We start from the raw sequence: 23700 nt of genomic DNA on the forward strand, positions 1-23700 counted from the left end.
GAGAGCAGCCGACTCGTCACCTAACAACATGTCCGCCTCTTTTCCTGGGATTTGTGGAGCGTTTGAGGAAACACACGCGGCGTGCCGGGCGAGGGGGGGGCGGAGACACTGTGATGTCACAGGTCAGGTGGAACGGGAGCTCCTCACCTTACTTACCTCAGAGAGAGAGAGAGAGAGAGAGAGAGAGAGAGAGAGCTTCAGTCTCTCCTGGCTGGAAAAGTGAAGGTCTGTGGGCCGATGAGAATCTGCACGTCGGCTCATGGAAACGGCACAAAACGTAGAATTACATCAAGCAGAAGAGAGAAATGCAGCAAATAAAGAACATCCAGCAGATCCAGCAGGTTTTCCTTTCCCCTCCCAGGAGGAACTCAAACAGCTGCTCCTTCCATCTTTCTTGATACATTCTACATTTAAAGTCAACCTTTTGCTTTTTGACAGCAGGTCTGATAAACAGACACTGAATTTATCATAACTTATCATGAATCATCCATATATCAATCATAGAAACATCTCATTTTCTCTTATTATACATAGCTGATAATTGAATGCAGATATTTTTTTTTTTAAATCTCTCAGTGGGATGAGATAATCCCACTTTTTTTCCAGAATTTTCTTGAATCAAGTCTCTTATTCTGCCTTGTTTCAGCACATTTATACTTCCCAGATAAAAAAAAAAAGTGGGATTATCTCATCCTCCTGGTGGATTATTTTTGGTGTATTATTTTTTACAGTGCAGCAGGTGCGTCCTGCCCTCACAGGTCTGTCACGGTGGATCTGTTTCCCCGCTCAGCCCTCAGGACGAGAGGGAAACGCTTCGCTCGGCGCTCCTGTCGCTTTTCACCGCCGCGTTTAGAAAGACATCCCCCCCTCCTCCCTCCCCCCTCCTAAATAGCTTGTTTAACAGCGGCGTCTCCAGAAGGTGAGGCGCGTGGCGGCGGCGGCGGCGGCGGCGGGGCCAGGTAATGAGCTCGCCGGCGTGGCTGCGGGGAGGCCGACGTGACTGCACGCCTGTGAGAGTGTGAAATTACCTGACACAGCTCTGAGCGAGGAGAGGTGCTCCCTCCGTCTGCGATCTGCACACACACACTCACACAGAGAGCCGGGGGTGTGTGTGTGTGTGTGTGTGTGTGTGTGTGTGTGTGTGTGTGTGTGTGTGGTGCAGCTGACTGTGCACAGGGATGGAAACCCAAAACAGTCAAAATCCCCCCAAAAATGAGTCCCATGTTTCCGGCGTGGACGCGGCCGCAGTGAGGGAAGGCTTGTGATTGGTCGATGAGATGCGGGACACCTCCATGAGCTCCATGAGGGTGGAGCTAAGTGTTGGCGAGGCAGCGTGGGTGGATCTGGGTTTAAAACATGTTGGTTTGGGGTTGTTGGCAACAATGCAGCTAATTAGGATTATCGTAGCTCACATCTTATTCACTAATATTAACGTTAGCCTCAGATAGGCTAGGAATTACATAACAATAATTCTTTAAAAAAATGTTAGCAGCACGCCCACGCCGCTTCCATCCGCTCAGTTTCTCCGGTGAAAACAGACGACAAATGAAGCTTCATTCGACAAACTCAAACCTCAGGGTCGTCTTTGTGCCGCTGCAGCGTCGTCATGGTGATCCGACCACAGTCTCACCCTGGATTAGCCAGAATATGTGCCGGTCGGTGCCCGTAATCCAGGAAGCTTAACCCTCCTGTTATGTTCACATTTTTGAACATCTTCCATGTTTGGAGTCAATTTGACCCCAGCAGTTTAAATTTTCACAGAATTATTAGAACTAAAATTGTTATCAAAGTTTATGTGTCAGGTACTTTATGTTTCTTTGTTGATGACCGAAATAGCCCTTTAAACACTTCTGAAGGACAAGTGTGTGTGTGTGTGTGTGTGTAGGTCTGAAGAAGCCTGCATGTACACACACATTCAGATTTACAGTCACAAACGTGGCAGCCCCATCAAATCCCACTTCCCCTTGATGTGTGGCATGCGCTGTTCATTCCAGAAACACACACACACACACACACACACACACACACACACACACACACACACACACACACACACATACACACACACACATACATGCAATGTTAGGGATACTCTGGGAGATATTACCATGCTTAACCCCTTGAAACCTGAACAAATTCATGTGATTCTTTTTTTATGTTAAAAAGTGATGAGCACATGGATGAGAAATTATTCAAAAGTGAAATAAGTTGCCAGAAAATAACCAGAAAATCATAAAATTAACCAAATTCTCTTGATGTTTCAGAAACGTTAGAATAAAAGCTGATGAGCAAATTAGTAAGAAATTACTCAAAACTTCTTTAAAGAGCCACAAGAAAATAACAAGAAAAAATGATCATAAAGTTTGAAAGTAAAAATAAAAAAATAACGAAAAAATAACGAAAGAAAGCTGGCAAAAATTAGAAAATGACCGAAATAGCCCTTTAAATAAAACATAACCCCCCCCCACTTATACATCCAGTATTCCTGTTACGCAACAATGGAAAAATATGCAAATCACCATAAAATCTCACTGATTGACCTAAAATTGGAAAGAAATATTAATTTTTGGTGTTTTAATGGCTTTATATTATATCTGAGTACAGATTTTTGTTATTTATAACCGATGCGCTACAAAGTGTGAACAGGACATTGAAAACATATCATCATGTGAATTTCATGTTTACCCGGTAGTGCCCATTACATTAGGAACACTTATTAAATATGAAGCAAAAAAATGATATTAATCATTTATTTAGAGACATTAAACATTGGCTGGGGTCAAATTGAGCCCAAACATGATAGGAAGCTTAATCCCACATGCGTCTTAAATCCAGTCACATGGAGCCCAAACGCTGCTTTTCCTCTGCAACGAGAACAAGAGCAATAATCTGAAGCGGCGCCGCGAGAGAAGCTGATCTGGCTCTGAAACGACGCTGAGCTGGGGCGCCACGATATGACCTCAAATCAATATCACCATTAATTCAACAGATTACCTCGATTAACATCAACAAACAATTATTTTTTGCATTTGTACACATTTAAGGCAACATGAAGACACACAGAGGGGAATATATACAGAATTTATAACAAAAAAATTGAAACTGTCAGATGTGGGCAAGATGATGTCGATTGGAGGCTCTTAATGACTTCACTTTCAGTTCATTTTGGATTAACCGCCCCGCCCCACGCTGGGCTAAAGGCCCAGGATGTTCGCTCAGATTAAAAGCGTTAACCAGCATCTCCCTTCTCATCCTCCTGAACCCCCGAACCCGTCCCGAGTGAAGACCGGCTTCGATTCCATCAGCCCGAGGTGGAAACAGGTCATCTGCTAATTTGTGACCCACGGACACCGGACATGCTCTGCGCTTTAGGTAGGCAATCCTAATCTAATCTCAGTGTAATTTCAGCCGGCGTTACATGATAAATCACCAATAACACGTTATCTTTTGGGCTGGACTTGTGACTCCTTGTGACACCGTCAGCCTTGTAGATGGAGATTATGTTGAACCTCGTGCTGACACAGTACAAATAATACTGTATACTATTATAATGCTATAAAATATAATAATACTGTAATAAAAATCATATAGCACCTTCCATACGGAGGGTGGAGCTCAGAGTGAAAAAACACGATAAAACCAAACCACCGATAGAGGCAGATCTATAAAAGATAAAAACAAATTCAGATATAGAAACGGTAAAATATGTGGAAACAAAGGGAAGGACAGAAAAAAATAAAAATGAAATATGTAAAAGAGCAGAATAAAAGAGAAAAGTGACGCAGATTTCAAAGAGGAAGTGTGTTTTGCTCCACTCACGGGGATTCAAACCTCTAACCCACAATGCCTTGCTCTTGTTACTGAGCCTACTGTGCTAACGGCGTCCAAATGTTTGAGGAGAGGAGGCAGGCGAGCGAGGGGGGGGGGGGGAGTAATAACCAGCGTGTGTCGGGACGAGCCCCAAATACTAAACGGATCATAAGTAATAATCACACGAGGTCGCACACAATAAGAGCCGTATCTCCATCCATTCGTCTTGGAGAGGAAATGACTGAATCCAATACGAGCCGATAAGGATCTGGCCCGTCTGGATCGCCCGCTGCAGGATAATGCGGCCTGATAACGGCGCTCGTTTCCGGCCGCGCGCCATCCGTCATCCGGGGGTCGCCGCCTTGGTCAAGCTGTCCGCCGCCCCACGGATACTGCGGCGGCTCGGCGTCACGCTCCGCCGCCGCCGGCCCCCGCCCCGAGGTCACAAAGTTTAGTTGGTTTCCAGAGAGCGCGCCCGCCAGTCTCTGGGCTGGAAATGAATTTCCACAGCGATGTCGTCCCGTCCCGGCCTGAGAGCACGGGCCCGTCCCGTCCCGTCATCAGCACAGACCTCCACAGCAGCATCTGAACACGTCAGTCTGACTCATTTACTGGGAATAAAAGATAATCCCAGTTCATCCAAAACCTGGACATTTTAGAAGTAAAGGGATTCGAGTCATGATTTATTTCAGTTTTATCAAATCAAAATACCGACCTCGCTGTTTTCCCTTATGTTTATGAAACAAACAATATCAACGAATCAAAGAAGATAGATAGATACTTTATTCATTTATTCAGCAGTATCCACAGAGTACAAGATTAAGTAAATCAAAAATAAAGAATAAAAGATGACACTCGAGATCTAAAGATCTAAGTACCCAATGTGCAAAAAACAATGTGCAAAAAAAAAAACCCCAAAAACCAGTGTGCATCGATGCATACAATGTGCATAGATGAGGGCAATGTGCAAATTTACAGTATAAACAGATGATAAATAAATAGCACCCAGATGATAAATAGATGATAAAAAAAAACAAAAAAAACAAAAACAGTGTGCATCGATGTATACAATGTGCATAGATGTGGGCAATGTGCAAAGGAAATCCCTCAGGCTTCTGGAAGCAACTTCAGTAAAACATGAAAAGTTAAAAAACACCTTTGACTGGTCCAAACTAATTTAAGGTAAACAGACGGAGCTAAACTGTTATAATAAAACATTAAAAAAAAAAATCTTACACTCTGCAGTTTGTAAGTCAGTATCAGCCTGAAGCGTTCACTCTCACCTGCACGCTGAGAAAAGTCATCCAGTGACTTTCTGCAGGTAATCAGCTCAGCCGTGGCTTTTTAAAACATTTCTTCATTTATTTAAACGCGCGCTGCCGTCAGGAGCTGCTGACGCTAAAATAAATACCTTCTTGTTTTTCTTCAAACAAGGAAAAAAAAATCTTGTTTCCAACACTAATCTTTTTTTTTTTTTTTTTCCAGAGTTTTCTTGAATCAGGTGTCATTTTCTTGATCCTGTTGGCTGATCTGCCTGATCCTGCCACTGGAAGCAAGTGGGATTATCTAATCTAATCCCACCGGTGTGTTTTTGACCTTGTTTGAAGAAAAAACAAGATGTGAACTTTGAAGATGAGACTGAATGACTTGTTCAGATGGAGGTTTTTTTTTGTTTTGTTTTGTTTTTTTAACCTCACTGATCCAGTTGAATTCATATTCTGAGGGGTTTTATTACATGAAAATGAAATATGCAGAACAAAATATCAGCCGCTGTCAGATGGAAAAACAAAAAGTCCCATAAGATGGAGCTGATATTCTGACTGGGTTTTTGACTTTGCTTGAAGAAACAATAAGATCAGGTCCCGGACGGTGAGCCTGAGTGGACCGGTGATGTCATGTCTCCTTGTTAAACCGGTTTGCCGTGACCTTTGACCTCCTGGCTGCTGTTCATGTTGCTGCTGCAGAATTTTAATCCCGGTCTCCTGCTGCTGCTCACTGTAAATCTCTCTGGACCAGGAGCATCGGCCAAATACCTGAAACACAACGTCATGCAGCAATGTGTGTGTGTGTGTGTGTGTGTGTGTCCTGCAGTAACTCCTCACAGCTGCAGGCGTGTGTGTGTGTGTGTGTGTGTGTGTGTGTGTGGAGGCGAGATGTCGACACACAAACACTGGAGCCCAGAACACAGATGGTTTTGTCCCTGAGGTGCTGATCCTTCCTGCCTGAGCTCATCTTTAGTTTGGTGAATCTGCGTTTCTGCTTGGCGTGATGATCGCTCCGCCTGAAGGCACAGGAAGTGGCTCGGCCGCCATCTTGGTTTACCCACGTAAAGCTAAAGGGACAACATGAGTGTGAAAACAGTCCACAGGCAGACAGAAACCCTCACATCATCGCTTCTATCTCCAGTTTGGCTGTTTAATTCGAGTATTGACGTTAATTAGAGTATTGACGTGTTATTCTGTAGGCCACGCCCACCCGGCGGCCATCTTCCTCTGACATCATCACGTGGCACGGCGAGACCCTGACAAGCGGCTGTGGTTCCACTGTTTCACGACTGAAGAGAAGCTCCAGAGGGACGTCGGCTCTCGTTTGGAGGTAAAACTACAGATCTGATCAGCTGTTAGCTACAGGCGCTAACGTTAGCATCCGGCCACCTCCGAGCTAACTGTAGGGGAGAGTGGGGTAATTTGTGCCAAGGGGCAAGTAGTGCCACCCCTGTTATCTCGAAAACCATAGAAGAAGTTGGTCATGTGACCACATATTTTTGAAGAGGCATCCATTTCACTCATCCTGCAAAGAAGGGAGACACATGGCTTGAGAGATAAGCACATTTCAGTTCAAAAAACATTTTTTTGCCCTCCAAAGTAAAATTTCCATGATCAAGGTTTTTTGATTGCTGAGTTTGAACAATTATAGAAAACTTTGAAAACAGCTCACACAGGTTTTAGTACTTTAGTAAGCTACACCATGAGTCTATACAGTTAGCATGACGTTAGCTCAAAACAGCTGGGGGAGGCATTTTTTTCAAAATGGTGGGCTTGGGGTAATTTGTGCCAAAGGGTCTGGGGTAATGGCACAATTTACCCCACACTGGGGGCAAGTTGTGCCACAAAACCACTTTTTTTTCGAAAGCTATATTTCTCAAACAGTTTATATAAGATCCAAAGTGATTGTTCCCAGGGATGCACAACATCTTAAACTATATGTGCATATTTTAGTTGGAGGCATTACTGTAACCCCCTCGCTTTAAAGGCACTTTAAGTAAAAACTGGCACTACTTACCCCACTCTCCCCTACCGTCTGTCAGCACCACGTGATGCGGCGGGAGGGGCGGAAATTAATCCTAAAATATCAACAAACATCGTGGACACATTTCGTTTTAAGGCCACCAGCTAAAGCCTGGAGAAATCTGAAAAAAAATAATCTAGCATGTGTTGCTTTTATTCAAATATGCAAATATTAAATATTCAAAAAACATGATCAAAAAAAGATATATCTGATTAAAGCTCCATGATCAGCAGGTCTCAAAACTAAACCAGGAACATGAACCTGAACGCGACCCCAAACAGCCTGAGTGAATCATGATGTCAGTTAATATGAATGAATGAATGAATGAATTATTTAAGTGTCCTGCCACAACTGTGGCCCATCCCACAAAGGAATTATAAGACGCCAAATAAAAATATATCAACATCCATAACAAAACAAAAAAACACTGCTTGCCACAACAAAACAAAGGGAGCAAACAAGCAATAACACAACAAACTCCAGACACTCAATGATACATTACCATCTTCCTCTTATCCCAGGCCTTCTCAATGAAGTCCGCAACTGCATGTGTTTTATTTTTAAAAAGCCATGTTAACATCTCTTTACCCTGCATTAGGTGGATTGTCTGCACCTTAACTTGATTAAACAACTTAAATCTTAAATCATGGTAAAACGGGCAGTAAAAAAGAAAATGCATTTCATTTTCTATTTCTCCAAGGTCACACATATGACAGAGCCTATCCTCCTCCCTGGTTCCCACCCAACGGCCCGTTTCAATATGTAGGGGGAGGATACCTGATCGTAATTGGGCACACAAAGACCTCTTTTTCTTTGTGAGATAATAATTTTCAGTTCCAAATTGTGTTTTTACTTCCCTAAATGTGCGTAGTTTAGGCTTGCTTACTAGTCCACAAAGCCAATTCTCACTGTTATTGAGAGATAACCTTTCTTTAACCCTGTTGAGATCAACCTTCATCATATTATCCAGTACATCCTCACAACCTAGTATACTGCACAACTCACCGAGCTCTCTTGTCCATACCCCATTTTTATCAATGTCCCAATAAAACACCCTTTTTGTTAGTCTACTGTCCTCCATTCCTAACAGCTTGTTCCATAGCCTCATCATACAGATATTCCGGCGACCCTCACACGACTCCCACCCCATATCTCCAATAACGGCTAGGGACAATAAGTAAAATGTCTCATTTATTTTCACAAATTCACAAATATTCACAAATTCTCTCATCTTAATTATAAAAAGTGGTCTCTGACTTTTAGGCACGAGAATGATGGAAAAATATAAATAAAATACAGAAACATAAACTCAAAGAGGGATTACAAATGTCACCTCTTCATTTATGATAAAAAAAAAAATAAAATAATAATAATAATAATAATAAAAAATTCGCACTTTTATCGTTTTTTGCTGCAGCCGTGCTCACACCTGCCAGGTCGTATTTATCATAAACGGACAAAAAAAAAAAAAATTGTGATGTGAGGCAGGTGGAGCTTATTGATCATCACCTATCAGGTTTTCATGATTGATGTGTGACGTGACGCCCTCCTGACCCTTCAGGTTCAGGAAGCGTCCAGGAGGCTCCGGTAGGTTTCCTCGGGAAAGTCAGGGCTCAGAAATGAATCCTAATCGACGATTACGATGCAGATGTGCTGAGGCGCTCTGGTCTGGAGGGGGGGGGCTTCGTCTTTTCATGACCTCTGCCCGACCCGCCGTTAACCGGGGACAAACACCACTGAGAGCCACCGAGCTCGGGACAAAAGGTGCAAATATTAGAACAGAGAAAGAGAGAGAGAGAGAGAGAGGGAGGGAGAGAGAGAGAGAGAGAGAGAGAGAGAGAGAGGGAGCTTCACCGAGCCAGAGTTCATTTATTAACCCTATAAAGCCTGAACCATGAAAGAATTGGCAGAAAATTCCATTTTTTTGAAATTGAACCCTTTATTTAGTTCTATAACAAAATATATATAATTTTTTATTTTTTTTTCAAAAAATATGTTATTACACGACCTCTCTGGTGTATGATATATGATATGTACTTGAAGTGTCAGTGGTCCAGGGTGAACAGGGGAAGTGTTCAAAGGTAAACAACAGTATTTTGGTCAAGTATTGATTAAACTGAAAACAAAAAATGGAATTGAAAATGTGTATCTTATACAGGGTGACACAAAAAAACAGGAACTTTTTAACAATCCAATAAAACCAAGAGTGATGGAAGAAAAATATTTTATTCATAGTAACTGAAACCTTAAAACATGCCATTTAAGAAACAATGATGGAATATTCATTTTTTCAAAAATTGTGCTGCCACTTGCTCATGTCTGCCAATACGCACTTCAAAGATTCCCGTTTTTTTTGGGTCACCCTGTATGATACGAATGGCTTTATGGGGTTAAAGCTGAGAATCACAAAACTCTTGAGTCAGACAGGAAGAGCTGCCACAGGAAGTCCAGCTGCAGTCGTCCGTCAGGTATCCGTTCATCGTTTAGTGTGTAAAGTGTGAAAAACAAAGCCAGAGTCTCCTGTCAAAGTCTGACCAGCAGCCAGAAAACCCCCAAAATATTAATTTAGTAAAAGTATGAAGAGACAGCAGAGAGACGTGTTCGCGCCTCAGCGTCTCAGTGAAGCTGCAATCACAGAAGAACTCAGAGAGACTGTGTTGATCCCCGAGGGGAAACTGGGTCACTTACAGTCGCTCAGACTCTCAAGAGAAAAATTTACATATAAGACACACAAAAAGACACGAGCGATATGAAAATATGTGCATTATGTATAAAATATGTGCATCATATCTGGTTGGAGTCAAACGAGTCAGTTTTCAAAACTCGAATCGATTTGTTTTCTTTTTTGAAAAGTGTTCCTGAGGTGAGCACGAGCTCCCAGATCCATCCCAACAGGTCATTTAATCTCATTTAATTTTTCTTCCAACCAGGTAAAACAAATGTGACAGTGGGATGAGATAATCCCACTGGTTTCCAATGCTAAACATTTTTTTTTTTAATAGAATTTCACTTTCACTTCCAGAATGTCACCTTCTTGATCCCAGTGGCTGATCTGCCTCATTCTGCCTCATTTCAACACATTCATACTCGTTCCCAGAGAGGAATAATCCCTACACTGGATTATTGATGCCGTGCGGTGACAGTGAACCTGTCTGCTGTGACCTTTCACCTCCTTCAATTCCTGAAAAAAGGTGAAATCGCATCGGAAACAAGTGGGATTATCTCATTCTGTCGGCAGATTTTTCACCTGGTTTGAAGAAAAAGCAGGAGTTTAACACTAGATTAAATTAAAATGTTACCGTGGAGATTTGCTGGCGGCGGCGTGCCACACAGGGCGAGCGGCGTCAGAGCTGCAGATTAAAAACCCGTGTGACGGTTTATAATCTGCTGTTTTCACACCAAGGTGTTTGTGATATCCTCTTTATTTTCGTCAATGTGGACCAAGTCTGAGTGATTTGACTGGAGAGGCCACCGCTCTGCGCCCCCCCGCCCCCCGCCCCCCCCCCCCCCCCCCCCCCCCCCCCCCCCCCCCTCCCGGCCCGAAGCCCGCCGCGGCTGAATAATGCGAACGTCTCGATTCGATTCACGTCCCTGCCCCGGCGTTTCAAAAGACACTTAATTTCATACTTGTTTACGGCTCTCTCTGGAGATCTAAAGTTCAAAATCGCATGCATTTTTAATTCCAAATTAAGCCAGGGAGGAGAGAGAGAGAGAGGGAGAGGGAGAGCGAGGGGGGGGTTTGAAAAAAAAGAAAGAAGAAGAAATTCCATGTTCACTTCGCCACGTTTCTGACAAACATGACCTCCCCTCGCTGGGTGCAGGGATTATGCGGAACAAAAGTTGGCCCACTCGCCGCACCAGGGCTTAAGGCTATTGGGGCGACAGATTAGAATATCTTTCACCCTCTCAAGGAAGATAAGAGAGACACAAGCATCGGGAAACGGAGCAAGAGAGGAAAAAAAATGTAAAAAAAAAATAATGAACTCGTGATCTTCCGCCGCTGAAAGAGCACGTGTGAAGTTGAGATTCATAAATCTTCAAAACAGTAATGCAGATTTGTGGATGTTTTTTTTTGCTTCTCGTCTTCTCCCTCCCCTCCTCAGCCTCCCGATGCTGAAAACATGATCTGGGTTGTGAGCGACGACGAGGACGAGGCTGCAAAACGCCGCCGGTCGCCACCGCCGCCGCCGTCTCCCAGAGGAGCTCGGCTGCACTTCCACATTGCCGCAAACGTCCAACCTTTGCACCGCCGCCGCCGCCGGTTGGCGTCTTATTTCGTCCCTTCTTCCTCCAGATAATTACAAAGATGTCAGGCGTGTCGGCGTATGACGGCGTCCGCTGACGAAGTGACACGGCGATACATCTCCCACCCTCCCCGCTCTCAATTAGCTCCCGCCGCCGCAGGTTAATGGAACTTTTGATTGGGGGAGAGGAGTCCGGCTTCCTGGACGGCCTCTTCCCCCGCAGGCGGGTCACGGCGAGGCTCGACCCCCCCGCCTTATCTCCCGCCGCAGAGACACCGACATCACTGAGCTGCTCTTACACTCGCACTTCCTCTCGCAGCGCTCGCAGTGCGTGCACCGCGGCTCGGCTCGGCACGCCGTTTCCATCCGGCTTCCGTCTGCCAGGGCCTCTGATACGGTAACACCAGCCGGATCATGAAATAATTTGCCAAAATGCAGCGAAATCTCCCTTTAAACACATGCAAACTGCTCTGTGTTGTTGGGAAACATCACATTATCAGTTATACTGGAAATCTTTTTATGCCTTTTTTTAATGTGTCATACATTCAAATTATTCACCAAAATGTAGTAGAAAGTCCTTCTGAAGAGGCCAGAAATGAAACATAACCCTTTTTATGCCTTTTTTTTTTTTCAATCTAAAGCAATCCTCCATCTTCCAACTACAGCCGCTAAGACAAAGGAACTGAATGTGTTTGTCAAAAAAACAAAAATCTGTGATAAATGTTGAGTTTTCTTTTGTACTGGTACATTAGTCATCAGTTCACTTCTCAAAATGTAGTGGAAACTCCCTTTAAACATGCCAAAAAAATAACAAGACCTGCTATTTATAGTCAAATATATCACATTATCACATTGTTATTGTTGCAGGACCTTTTTTCTTCCAGCTCCAGTCACTGCTACAGAGGAGGTGAATGTTTTTGTCAAAAATCTAAAGGTTTATGTGCTAAAAGTCGACTTTTCTTTTGTACTGCTGCAGTATTCATCAGTTTACTTGCCAACATTGAACAGAATCTCCCACAGATCCTGTCAGAAATGTAATAAAACCTGATACATGTTGTCAAATATATCACATCAACAAATGTACCATCAATTATTGAAGTTGTTATTCATGCAGGATACCTTGTTGTGCCTTTTTTTAATTTATCAGCCATGCATCTTGCAAATCCAGACACAAATACAAAGAAACAGACAAAAAACATCTCCAAGTTCATGAGATGAAGTCAAGTTTTCTTCTGTGCCGTTAAATTATTCATCAGTTTACAGGCCAGAATGTGGCAAAATCTGCTCGTAAATGGGTCAAAAATAAAACCTGCAATATGTTGCCAGATGATGCAATCTAACATTAACCAACAATTAATTCAGCCGGAACACGCTTCCTCCTGCAAGTCAGACACAGTGCAGCAGCACGGCCTCAAAATACAGCCACCGACTCAAATCAAATCAAATAAAATAACATAGAAATAAATAAACCAGTTAATATGATAAAAGTCCACAGATGAAATCCTGCTATAGATCAGTTTAAAAAAAAAAAAAAGTCTGAGACATTTGATTCATTTATTTCTACTAAAAATAAAATAAAATAAACTTATATAAAAATAAAATAATATAAAATAAAAATAAATCTATATACATATATATATATATATATATATATATATATATATATATATATATATACATAAACAAATAAATCAGTTAATATGATAAAAGTCCACAGATGAAATCCTGCTATAGATCAGTTATAAAATAAAAATGAAAAAAAAAAGGTCTGAGACATTTGATTCATTTATTTCTACTAAAAATAAAATAAAATAAAATACACTTATATGACAATAAAATAAAATAAAAATATATATATAAACAAATAAATCAGTTAATATGATAAAGTCTATATATGAAATAACAAAATAAAAAAAGAATATCAAAGGTCTGAGACAAATAAAAAATTAAATAAATAAAATAAAATAAAATAAACCAGTTAATATGGTAAAAGTCTACATATGAAATGCTATTCTAGATGACTAATAAAATAAATCTTGAAAAGAAAGATGAACATCAGAGTTCGGAGACGTTTGATTCCTGCAGGAAATGACACGATAAAAAAGTCTCATGACGTTTTTCAGTCCACGTGACTTAACCCTTTCACGTCCACCAGGTAAGAGTCAGTGTCAGCCTGACTAAAGGTCATAAAAACGTCCCAAAGGTGTAAAAAACATGATGAAACCCTCCATATGTTTCCAGATAATGTACCAGCATGACGTTATCACACCAACCAGCAGCCACATCACTTATTATTCATTTTTCCTTTATTAAATCAGACTGCAGCTGCCAAAACAAACATGGGGAGCTCACTTACATGACGCAAAAATCAAGACGTGCATGTGATCAAAGTGCACGTATATATAAAACATAAGAAAAGCAAAGCATCGAGGGCGAGCGATTAAAATTAAACAAATGTAAAGAAAATGAACATCAAAGGTGTGAGGCGTTTGATTCCTGCAGGATTTGTCATGATTAGTAAATCCAGTGCATATACATATCAGTTAAAATATGACTGCCCTCATGCAGTAATGATCAGCAGGTAATGTAATAATGTGCTGCTATTACATTATTCATCAGTTTATTACACCGAGTGGAGGCTGTGCTCGGACCTTGCTGCATAAATTTGCATATTAATGAGGGAGGAGGTGAAAAAAAAAACAGCTTCTCTTGAAGCGGCTGCAACTCCTTCATGCTCCAACGTATGGATCTCATATTGACGTGCGCCTCTTATGTCAAACATGTCCACTGGAAATGTTTGCTAATAAATGCATTAATTGGTCTCGTTAACGAGCTCATTAGCATAACGGGGCGAGCCGAATACATTTCGGAGATAACTGCGGGAAATTAGGCGGCTCTGTCGGATGTTTTCAGCACGGAGGGCTGCTTTGTGGCATTTATGACGTTTTCTGCGTTTTTGTTCTGTCAGTCACTCAAAAATTTAAATCACAAATAAAAATCAGGTGAAATACAGACGGTGTTCAGATTCAGATTCAGAAAACTTTATTTATCCCAAACGGGCAATTCAGTTTACAGCTCCCAGTTCACGCACAGCACAACAATACAACAATTATTCACTGGCCATACAACTCTAATGCTCAATTGTAAGTCAGGTGAGCTAATGGTTTCCCAGCAGCAACTTCTTGTACATGGCTCGTATGCAAAATTAAGTATTCAATCCAGGAAATGAATAAATAGAGAGAAAATAATAATAATAATAATAATAATAATAATAAATAAGTAAAAAGTAAAAAGACAGCAAGCACAACCTACTCCTTAAAATTAGCATTCATCAGCCTGATGACTGAAGGGATAAAGGAGTTGGAGTAGCGATTTGTCTTCCTCGGGGGTGCATAATAGCGCCGCCCTGAGGGCATTAGAGTAAATCCACTGGACATGACATGATCTCCCTGCTTCATAATAAGCAGGGAGTGAGTGAGTCGGTGAGAGGAGCTGAAGCGTCACGTTTCCTCCACAGCTCTGACTGCTGACTCAGGTGTGGCTGATAAAACCAGAAGTCAGTTCTTTGGTTGTCAGTGTTTATCGTTTGGGTAGAATTAAAAAAAAATAAGAAATAATTTGTTTAAAGGAGCTCATCTGTGCAGACTGGGGCCTAAACAGTGTTGGAGCTGCATCAGTTGGCTCTGACTGGAAAGCTAAGACTCTTGTGGATCCAATGAGCCACATTTGACTCAAATCTGGAGATATCGATATATCTGGAGATATATATCGAGTGTATCGCCCCGGCTCGAGGTCTTAGTCGTGTTTATCTTCCCTGATTGGAGGAATAATCGTCGGCGTGTGGTTTCATGAGGTGCTGAGGCCTCGCCGCTGTTTTTCAGATCCTCACTGGGAGTCACTGCAGAGGAGAGGGAGGTGGACACTTAGAGAGTTTTCTCCTTGGTGAGTGTGAGTGTGTGTGTGTGTGTGTGTGTGAGGTCGCTCAGATAACTGGACATGCACGCACACACACACTCTGCCTCACACTCAACATCCCTCAGCAGAAAGCTCCTCCAGCCAGACACACACACACACACACACACACACACACACACCATCAGAGGATGACACGAAACACCGGGCCGCGGGGCATCTTCCTCCTCCTCCTCCTCCTCCTCCTCCTCCTCCTCCTCCTCTTCAGCCCTGCAACAAAACGCAGCGGCGAGCTCCTCTCTGCGACGTCTGCGGCCTCGTTGGAGGCGAGGTGACAGGAGAAGCATTCCTGCAATTTCCTCAAAGAGCTTAAGGTGGAATTGTGTTTTTTTTTCCACGGCTGTTTTTCCCCCCTCGTTCACCTAACTCAAAGAAAAGGGGGGAGATTCACCCGCAAACACACACACACACACACACACACACACACACACACACAGACACACACACATCCTCCTGAGGAATGGCTGGCGAGCGGGGGAGAAATGCGCCCTGACAATCTCCTCTTCCCTGCGGCGGCCGGGTGCCAGAAACGAGCGTTGTTTCTTCTCGGAGATCTTTTAGCGAAGATGCCAGGGATTAAGGAAGAGGGAGAAAAGCACTGCGGGACACTGCTGTGTCACCTAGCATTAAACTGCCCTAAACTCCGCGGTTATGAGATACTCTGCGCCAAAAAAAAAAAAAAAAAAGAAAAGAAAAAAAAAAATAGGTCAGGCCCGCCAAAACCACAGAAAACAGGGAGAAAAGATTGTTTTGATTCATTTTCCCTTCTTCCTTGTTTCCTCCTCGCAGCTTTCAGGCCTCAGGTCCTTCTCTTGGTCATGCATGAAAACACACACACACATATACATACACACACACTCGTGCACGTGCATGACCAGCACACACACACAGATCTGCGTTCACACACTTGCACTTTATGCGAGTTTGATGAAGTTTGTACGGGCGGAGGATTGGACTTTAGAAGCTGCTCTGACATGAAAACAGCAGGAAAATGAAGTTTTAAAAAACCCATTTATGATTCATTTAGAAGCAGAAATAAATGGAACAGGTCTGTTTTAGAAGGCGTGCGCACAAATGAGTAAAACTAACATGTAGATTTAAATTAAAGGGCCGTTTTTTTTATCATATTAGGCTCGTTTTCTGTCGGTCACACTGATGGCATTGCATGGGAAACAGTTATTATAATATTTGCATATTTGATAATTAAACACAATATACGTCTCCTTAACATTTCCACCCTCCATGGAGTGGGTGTGTCTCTGACTTGCGTGGGCGTGTCTTGGCTCAAAGGGGGCGTGTCTTGGCTCAAAGGGGGCGTGTCTTGGATCAAAGGGGGCGTGTCTTGGACCAGAGTGGGCCAAATTAGTAAGATCTGAAAATTAGCAGCAAATTTGTACCAAGTAAGAAGAAAATTACAAGAAAAGGAAACAAAAGAGACAAAAAAAATTACCCCAAAAATTGTTTAAAAAATTAAAACAACAAAATAAAACTACAAATAAAAATAGCCCCCAAAAATGCAAATTTAAAAAAGTGAATTTTGGTAAGTGACTGTAGCTGAGCTCAGTGTGTCGGACCGGACTGAATATTAATCCAGAGGCGAGAGTTTCACGAGATTAAAAGTGTCGTGAAAAGCGTCTAAACCCCTGATCACACATCTGACCTTAAAATATATCATTTTAATAATTATAAACATTTTCTTGTAATTTTTTTATTTTTTAGGCAAAGTTTCAGGTTGTGTTTTTTCAACCCTCTGGCAATTTTCCTGTATTTTGTTTTATTTTTTAGATCATGTTTTTACTAATTTTCCAGTAATTTTTTTTACTAATTTGCATCATTTATTTTCCCTAAAGTTTTTGAAAGATAAGTTGAGTTCATCACGTTTGAAAGAGTTTATTTTACTGTAAGTTTAGTCTCTAGAGATCATCATGGTTTTAACACGATGACGTTATAATCTCAGCTCTTTGGATCTGTGTTAGCGTCTGGCGTCTTTAATTTAATACTCAATACAAACAAAAATATCTTTTCTTATCATCATTTTAGTTTTTAGTTTTATATTTTATTATTTCAGATCTGAAATAATAAAATATCTGCGGCTCAGTGAGAGTCAGTCTGGGGGTCCAGAGCATCAGATGGTTTACGGCAGGGTGGATGCAAGTTAAAATGCATTAAAGGTGCATTCCGCCTGACGCTGCGGGCCCGGCCGCTGTAACGAGGCCTGGCGACTCAGACGGGTCTTTGTTCTCGCCCTCGTCTCGCCGCTCGTTTCCACAAAAACGTCCCGAGGCGGCGAGTAAACGAAGTGAAGCGAGGACGCCTCGCTTCACTTCGGTCAATAATTTTTGCACATTCTGGTGATGCAATCGACACCGAAAAACGCTGCTTTCACTTCACAGCAGCGGCGCGCCTGCGAATTTTTAAAAAGCACAAGTTTTTTTTTCTCTTCCCTTTCACTTCACTTCGGGTTTGCAATTTACACAAAAAAAAAGACAAAAGAAAGAGAATCCACCGAACTTGTCCTGTTGTCTTTGTCATCTTTAAGCTCACCACCACAATCTGAATAATTCAGCCGGCCGCCTCGTCTAATGTGAGCAAACGGAATAAAACATAGATAGTTATGAGGCATAAATATGAACAAACAGCATCTAAAAGCATTAAGGAAACGCCGAGCGTCTGGGGTCTGGAGCGACAGACGAGGACAGTTTGTTTGACTGGACGGGCCGCGGCGTTACGTCCCCCCCCTCCACCCCCCACCCATCCCATAATGATGTGGGTCTGTCAAAGACACACATCCAAATTACATTCTGGACTACAAAGCCCCCGTCCGAGGTTTCTCTCTCTCTGTGCAACACCCTGCAAAACAATAACCAGGATTCAGCAGCTGCAAATTGCACTAAAATTTCCCAGTCTCTTTCTGTAAATTATTAATGAGAGCCGACCAAAAAAAAAAAAAAAAAAAAAAGATGGGAGAGAGAAAGAAAAAAAAAAAATCTGCAGTATGCCCAAGCAGTGGAGAAATGCTATAAAGCTGTAATTATGCCAGAGAATGAGAAATGGAACAAAGTTGTGGGAGCCAGACAAGGCGAGGCGAAAAGCTGAAACTAAGCGCTGGAATCAGAGCTCGCAGGGAGAGAGGAGAAGAAGGGAGGAAGAAAAAAAGAGAGAGAGAGAGAGAGAGAGAAAAAACTGTTTTATTACATATGCAAAATGCCAAAGCTACAGGATTGATACTGGTACAGAAAGGCTGCACCACACACACGCAATTAAAACCGGGGAATGAACAACAACATTTGCATGCGGCTCCATCAGGTCTGCTGCGTGTCAGGAAACCAAACTGGTGCCGCCTCGCCTCGTCCGGCAGAAAGCTCATATCTCCACAAACGTCCCAGAATAAAGGGGACATGCTTTGTTTCACTGAGCTGCTCCTCCAGTCAGCCTCACAGGAACATGTGCAGCTATGTGGCCGACAGATGGAACACACTACCTGAGGAAAAACACACATATGACATCATACAAAATGTGGAAATTTGAAGTAAAGGAACGCAGGTAGTGATTCATTTGAGACTGATTTAATTGAAACCCTTTAGTTCCTCATTAGCACAGTTAAAACACGGCGGTGAAACACACGATATTAACTCAACAAAGAAGGAAACCCCTCGGCGTCTGGAAGTAACTTCAGTCGTAAATGAAAAGTTAAAAAACATCTTTGACTGGTCCAAACTAATTTACAGTCCACAGTCACAGCCGACTGCAGCCAAACTGACCCAAACGACAAAACTGTGACGATAAAACATGAAAATATCATTTATTCCAGTATCGGCCTCACGTGTAACATCCACAGTTTCCTGCACGCTGCAAAAAATGCAAAACTCATCAATTCATTCAATGTTTTATCAAATTATTTAGTCATTTTTTATTTTCTCAGGCTTTTTTTTTTGCAGTTAAGCAGCTCAGTGGTGGTTTACGCAAAATATTCCTTCACTTATTTAAAGGCGCGCTGCCTTCAGGAGCTGCTCACCCTAAAATAAATACCTTAATCTGCTGCAAAAACTAGAAGCAAGTGAGATTTTTGCAGATTATCAGCCCTGTCTGTCAGTCTAATCCTGTCTCGCTCTCAGATGATGTTTGTTTGGTTCTCTTCGGGCCGGACGAGCCAGTGGACCGGCGTCGGAGGGACAGACGCCGAACACATCGTCCTCCAAAGTTTTCAAGTTTCATCGCACAGCCGGAGAACGCTAACCGTGACCTTGACCTAACCTTCACCAAGTCATTTTGGTGGCTAACTTTAGTTCAGAAATCGACATTTCAGTGCATTCGCTAGTTTGCAGAAACGTAAAATGACAACATTTCATTCCTGAGACTGTGACTTAAAGGCAGCTACAGCTTTAAAGGCCGAGCCACCGGCAGGTTAAATAACGTTTGAACCTCAGCGCTGAAATCGATACGATACGATGTGTTTTTATTCATATATAGAGGGAATCATCAACATAATACAGATACATAGTTGAGTTACAGTACAGTCCATATATATGAAATGGGAAAAACCCCAATAAGCTGCCGAAGCTGCTTTTAAGTGGCGAAACCAACATGTAGACATGACAAGTCCAGAATTTATACAGTGCAAGGTACAAGTTTCATATTGTGCAAAAGGACTACAAAGGAAAAGAAAAGAAAAAAAGAAAACTGGTAGTTTCGCTACCGTGTCCAAGGATAGACGGACACTGCAGCGAGCTACCACCCCTCCCCTCCCTCACCCAGGACCACCCGCAGCACGGAGTATCACTGAAAGAGTCACTGTCAAGTGTCTAAGTGTCATTCAGTGGCATGCTTTTGATATTATAGATTTCATTTGAGTGGAGTTAAGAATTTACACAAGACACAACAAGGACAAGCAGAAACCGGACTGACGACGTGTCGCCGTTCGGCCGTGTTGGGTTCACTGCCCGTTCAAACCTATTTAGGATTGAGGAGAAAAAGTGAAACATCGTTTTCCTCAGCAGCTCCCATAACGTCTCCAGAGCTCCACAGATTTACACATGTAGATGATAAAATGTAAAATGCACGAGGTGATTGTCATATTTCTAACATTTCTAACAATCAACGTTATTGTTGATTTAATGTGATTCACAAGACAAACAAACAAATAGAAGAGTTTCCTTCGACGTGCAGGATGAAAAACAGGTGGATTGTTAAAATAGTCGTTGGGTTTTAAGGGGTTAAGGGGAAATTTAAGGCTTAATCAATATAAGGCAGTAAATGCATGATGGTATTTGCAGTAGCTTCCACTTTATATAGAGATATCGGGCCAATATTGTGATATCAGCCTTTTGGTCAGATCCACCTCTTTCTGATCAAATCTGAAAATCCTCACATGACTTTGGATTTTCTTCACTTTTTTTTTTTTTTTTTTGCCTTTAATTTCAGGGCTAACAGCTGCTCGCCCTCAGATAACTGCAAAAAATCTCAGATGTCATCACTTTGATGATGCTTTAATGACCAATCAACGCCTCTGCCGCAAAAAAAAACAAAAAAAACAGCTGAAGCCCCGTCTCATCGTCGTGTTTTTTCTTCAAACAGGCTGAAGAATCACAGCGGCTCCGCCTTGTTTCAGCAGAACTTCCTGAAACATGTGGGATAAGCTCCTCCCACCGGCAGGTTTCTGACCCCGCTGGAAGAAAAAACCCGATTTGAACATGAAGAGGAGACGGAGAAACCTCGTATCTGCCCCACCTGACGGCTTTCAGCGCGTCTGCATGAGAAAACCTGCATGTTGCTGCTGCATGTGAGAATCCACAGCGCTCACACACACACACACACACACACACACACACACACACGCTCTCACACACACACACACACACACACACGCTCACAGGCGGTTCAGCTGAGGGCCTGGCATGAATCTGGTGCTCACAGGAGGCAGCAGCGTCCCTCAGGGATCCATAACCAACCAGAGAGAGAGAGAGAGAGAGAGAGGGAGAGAGAGAGAGAGAGAGAGAGAGAGAGAGAGAGAGGGAGAGAGGAGAGAGAGAGAGAGAGAGAGAGAGAGAGAGAGAGAGAGAGAGAGAGAGAGAGAGAGAGAGAGAGAGAGAGACACTGCCTGAACCCAGCTGGGCCTCCACACTCGCTCACTCTGCTGCTGCGTCTGTGTGTTTGTGTTTGAATGTGTGTGTGTGTGTGTGTGTGTGTGTGTGTGTGTGTGTGTGCGGTGAACCAGATGACACCGGCGACACACACACACACACACACACACACACACACTGTAACCAGGGTGAAATTAGGTTGTTCACCTGATGTGGAGCAGAGAGGACGACGCTCAGACGACACCGACACACACTCTGCTAACGAAATAAAACAAAATAAAATAAAATAAAATAAAATAAAATAAAATAAAATAAAATAAAATAAAATAAAATAAAATAAAATAAAATAAATATGATGGCACAGTAAAGCTTAATTGAAAGATGAACACCATAAAAATAAAAAATAAAATAAAATAAAATAAAAATAGATGGAACAGTGAAGCTTGAACTCTGTTTAGGGCTAAGAAAAAAAGATTATTCAGTAAATAAATAATAATAAATAAATAAATAATAAGACGGTCCAGAGCAGCTCAACTACGAGATGAACGACATTTCAGGGTTTTAAACCTGATTTAGTTTACTGTGTGTGTGTGTGTGTGTGTGTGTGAGCGTGTGTGTGTGTGTGTGAGGTAAGACACACACAGGTTTTCTTCTCCCTCACAGAGAGAGAATCCTCCAGCAGAGAGGCTTCAGTGCACAGCAGCTGCTTTCTCTATGTCTTTGCACAAAAAGCAAACAAACAAACAAACAAACAAATAAATAAATAAATAAATAACGATTAGTGGGATCTGCCTGATTTCTGATTTCCACCGGCAGGATCTCGAGCTCGCTGTGAGGAGGGATCAGATTTCAGTGGCGTTTTAAAACCCCTCAGTATTTCACAATAAAACACAGGAAAGAGTCACATATTAAAATAATCATTTTGCATCAGATGAATGTTTTTTCTGCTCTGACCTCTGACCTGCACGACATCATCCATGAAAAACTGAACATTTTACTCTTTAGACGGTAAAGATGATCATAATTTAATCCCTAATGTGGCTGTGGGATTATAATTTGAGAGCAAAACGGCCGCTGTCAGCTAAAAAACTCAAATTTAGATCAAAAAGCTGAAGTTACCTGTGAGAGAAGTGCCTCTAAAATGAATTCCTGCCCTTTATTTAAAAAAAGTGAATAAAATATGAAGCTGTGACGTGTCAGGGAGCGTTTGATTTGTTTGATTTGTCCTCGGCGGCGTCCCAGGTGGGAGGAGTTTAACCGCACAGCGAACGCAGCAACACTGACATGTCAGAGTCAAAGTTTCTTCCTCGGCGGCGTCGTACCTGACGGCCTTAAGCTCCGCCCGCTCCGCCACCTGGACTCAAACAAACGCACACAGGAAGTCACTGCTTTGTTTTTTATTATTTTTTAATTTTTTGTCCCCGTGTTTGACCCGGTGCGGCGGGGTCAAAGGTCAAATCACTTTGCTGAGTGGAGGCTGCAGGTTGAGAGGGAAGCAGCACACACACACACACACACACACACACACACACTCTCTCTCTCTCTCCCTCTCTCCCTCTCCTGTCTGCTGTTTCCTGGTGCTGCTCTGCCCTCTAGTGGCCGGTCACAGGAACTGACACACACAAACACACACTGTAGCTCACTGTTCTTACCTCTGTGTGTGTGTGTGTGTGTGTGTGTGTGTGTGTTTTATTGTTTTTAAGGTTCATTATAAAGCAGCTCGGCCTTTTTAAAACATGAGGTTGATGCAAGAAACAGAAGAAGAAACGCAAAAATAAAAGGAAACAACATGGAAGTTTGTAGGAACAGCCTTAGATTGTTGATAGTGGCGTGTGTGTGAGTGTGTGTGTGTGTGTGTGTGTGTGTGTGTGTGTGTCAGTGTTCATGTTGATTTAGTTTCAGTTTTAGTCTTTTATTTCAGTTTTCATCCGGTTCTGCTGACTCCTTTTCCTTTTTTCCTGTCAGCTCATTAAATTATTTGTTATTGATCTTTTCTCTTAAATTGATTTACATTACTTTACTTTCTCGTACTTTGTATCTGTTTTGTCCACGTCGTGATATTTCATGAGGGGTTTTGTCAGAAAATGTTCATTTTTCTTGACTTTCTGACGTGTTTTCATCCTGATGAAAGTGATGACACACACCGAGCCGCCTGCAGCCCCGACACGATCCGTCCAACAATCGATTAGCTGGCGACGATTAAATTGATCGCCAGATATTTTAATAAAAATTTCTGGTTTTGATTCATTTTTATAGAAAGAAAAATCCAAGTTCTCTGATTCCAGCTCCTCACAGGTTCATGTTTT

The 23700-nt window shown here is 42.3% G+C and overlaps 1 long non-coding RNA gene across 5 annotated transcripts in view; it reads left to right on the forward strand.

The window, feature by feature from the left end:
• LOC115373580 (uncharacterized) overlaps nucleotides 1-23700 on the forward strand; it is a 339580-nt gene that overhangs the window by 311283 nt on the left and 4597 nt on the right. For all 5 annotated transcript variants that reach the window (XR_003929553.1, XR_003929556.1, XR_003929554.1 and 2 more), the window contains 2 exons: nucleotides 6275-6405; nucleotides 20889-21093. This is a non-coding gene — a long non-coding RNA (uncharacterized LOC115373580). The remainder of the gene's footprint in view (nucleotides 1-6274; nucleotides 6406-20888; nucleotides 21094-23700) is intronic.

Source organism: Myripristis murdjan, chromosome 2 (genome assembly GCF_902150065.1).
Source record: "Myripristis murdjan chromosome 2, fMyrMur1.1, whole genome shotgun sequence".
Classification (NCBI taxonomy): Eukaryota; Metazoa; Chordata; class Actinopteri; order Holocentriformes; family Holocentridae; genus Myripristis; species Myripristis murdjan.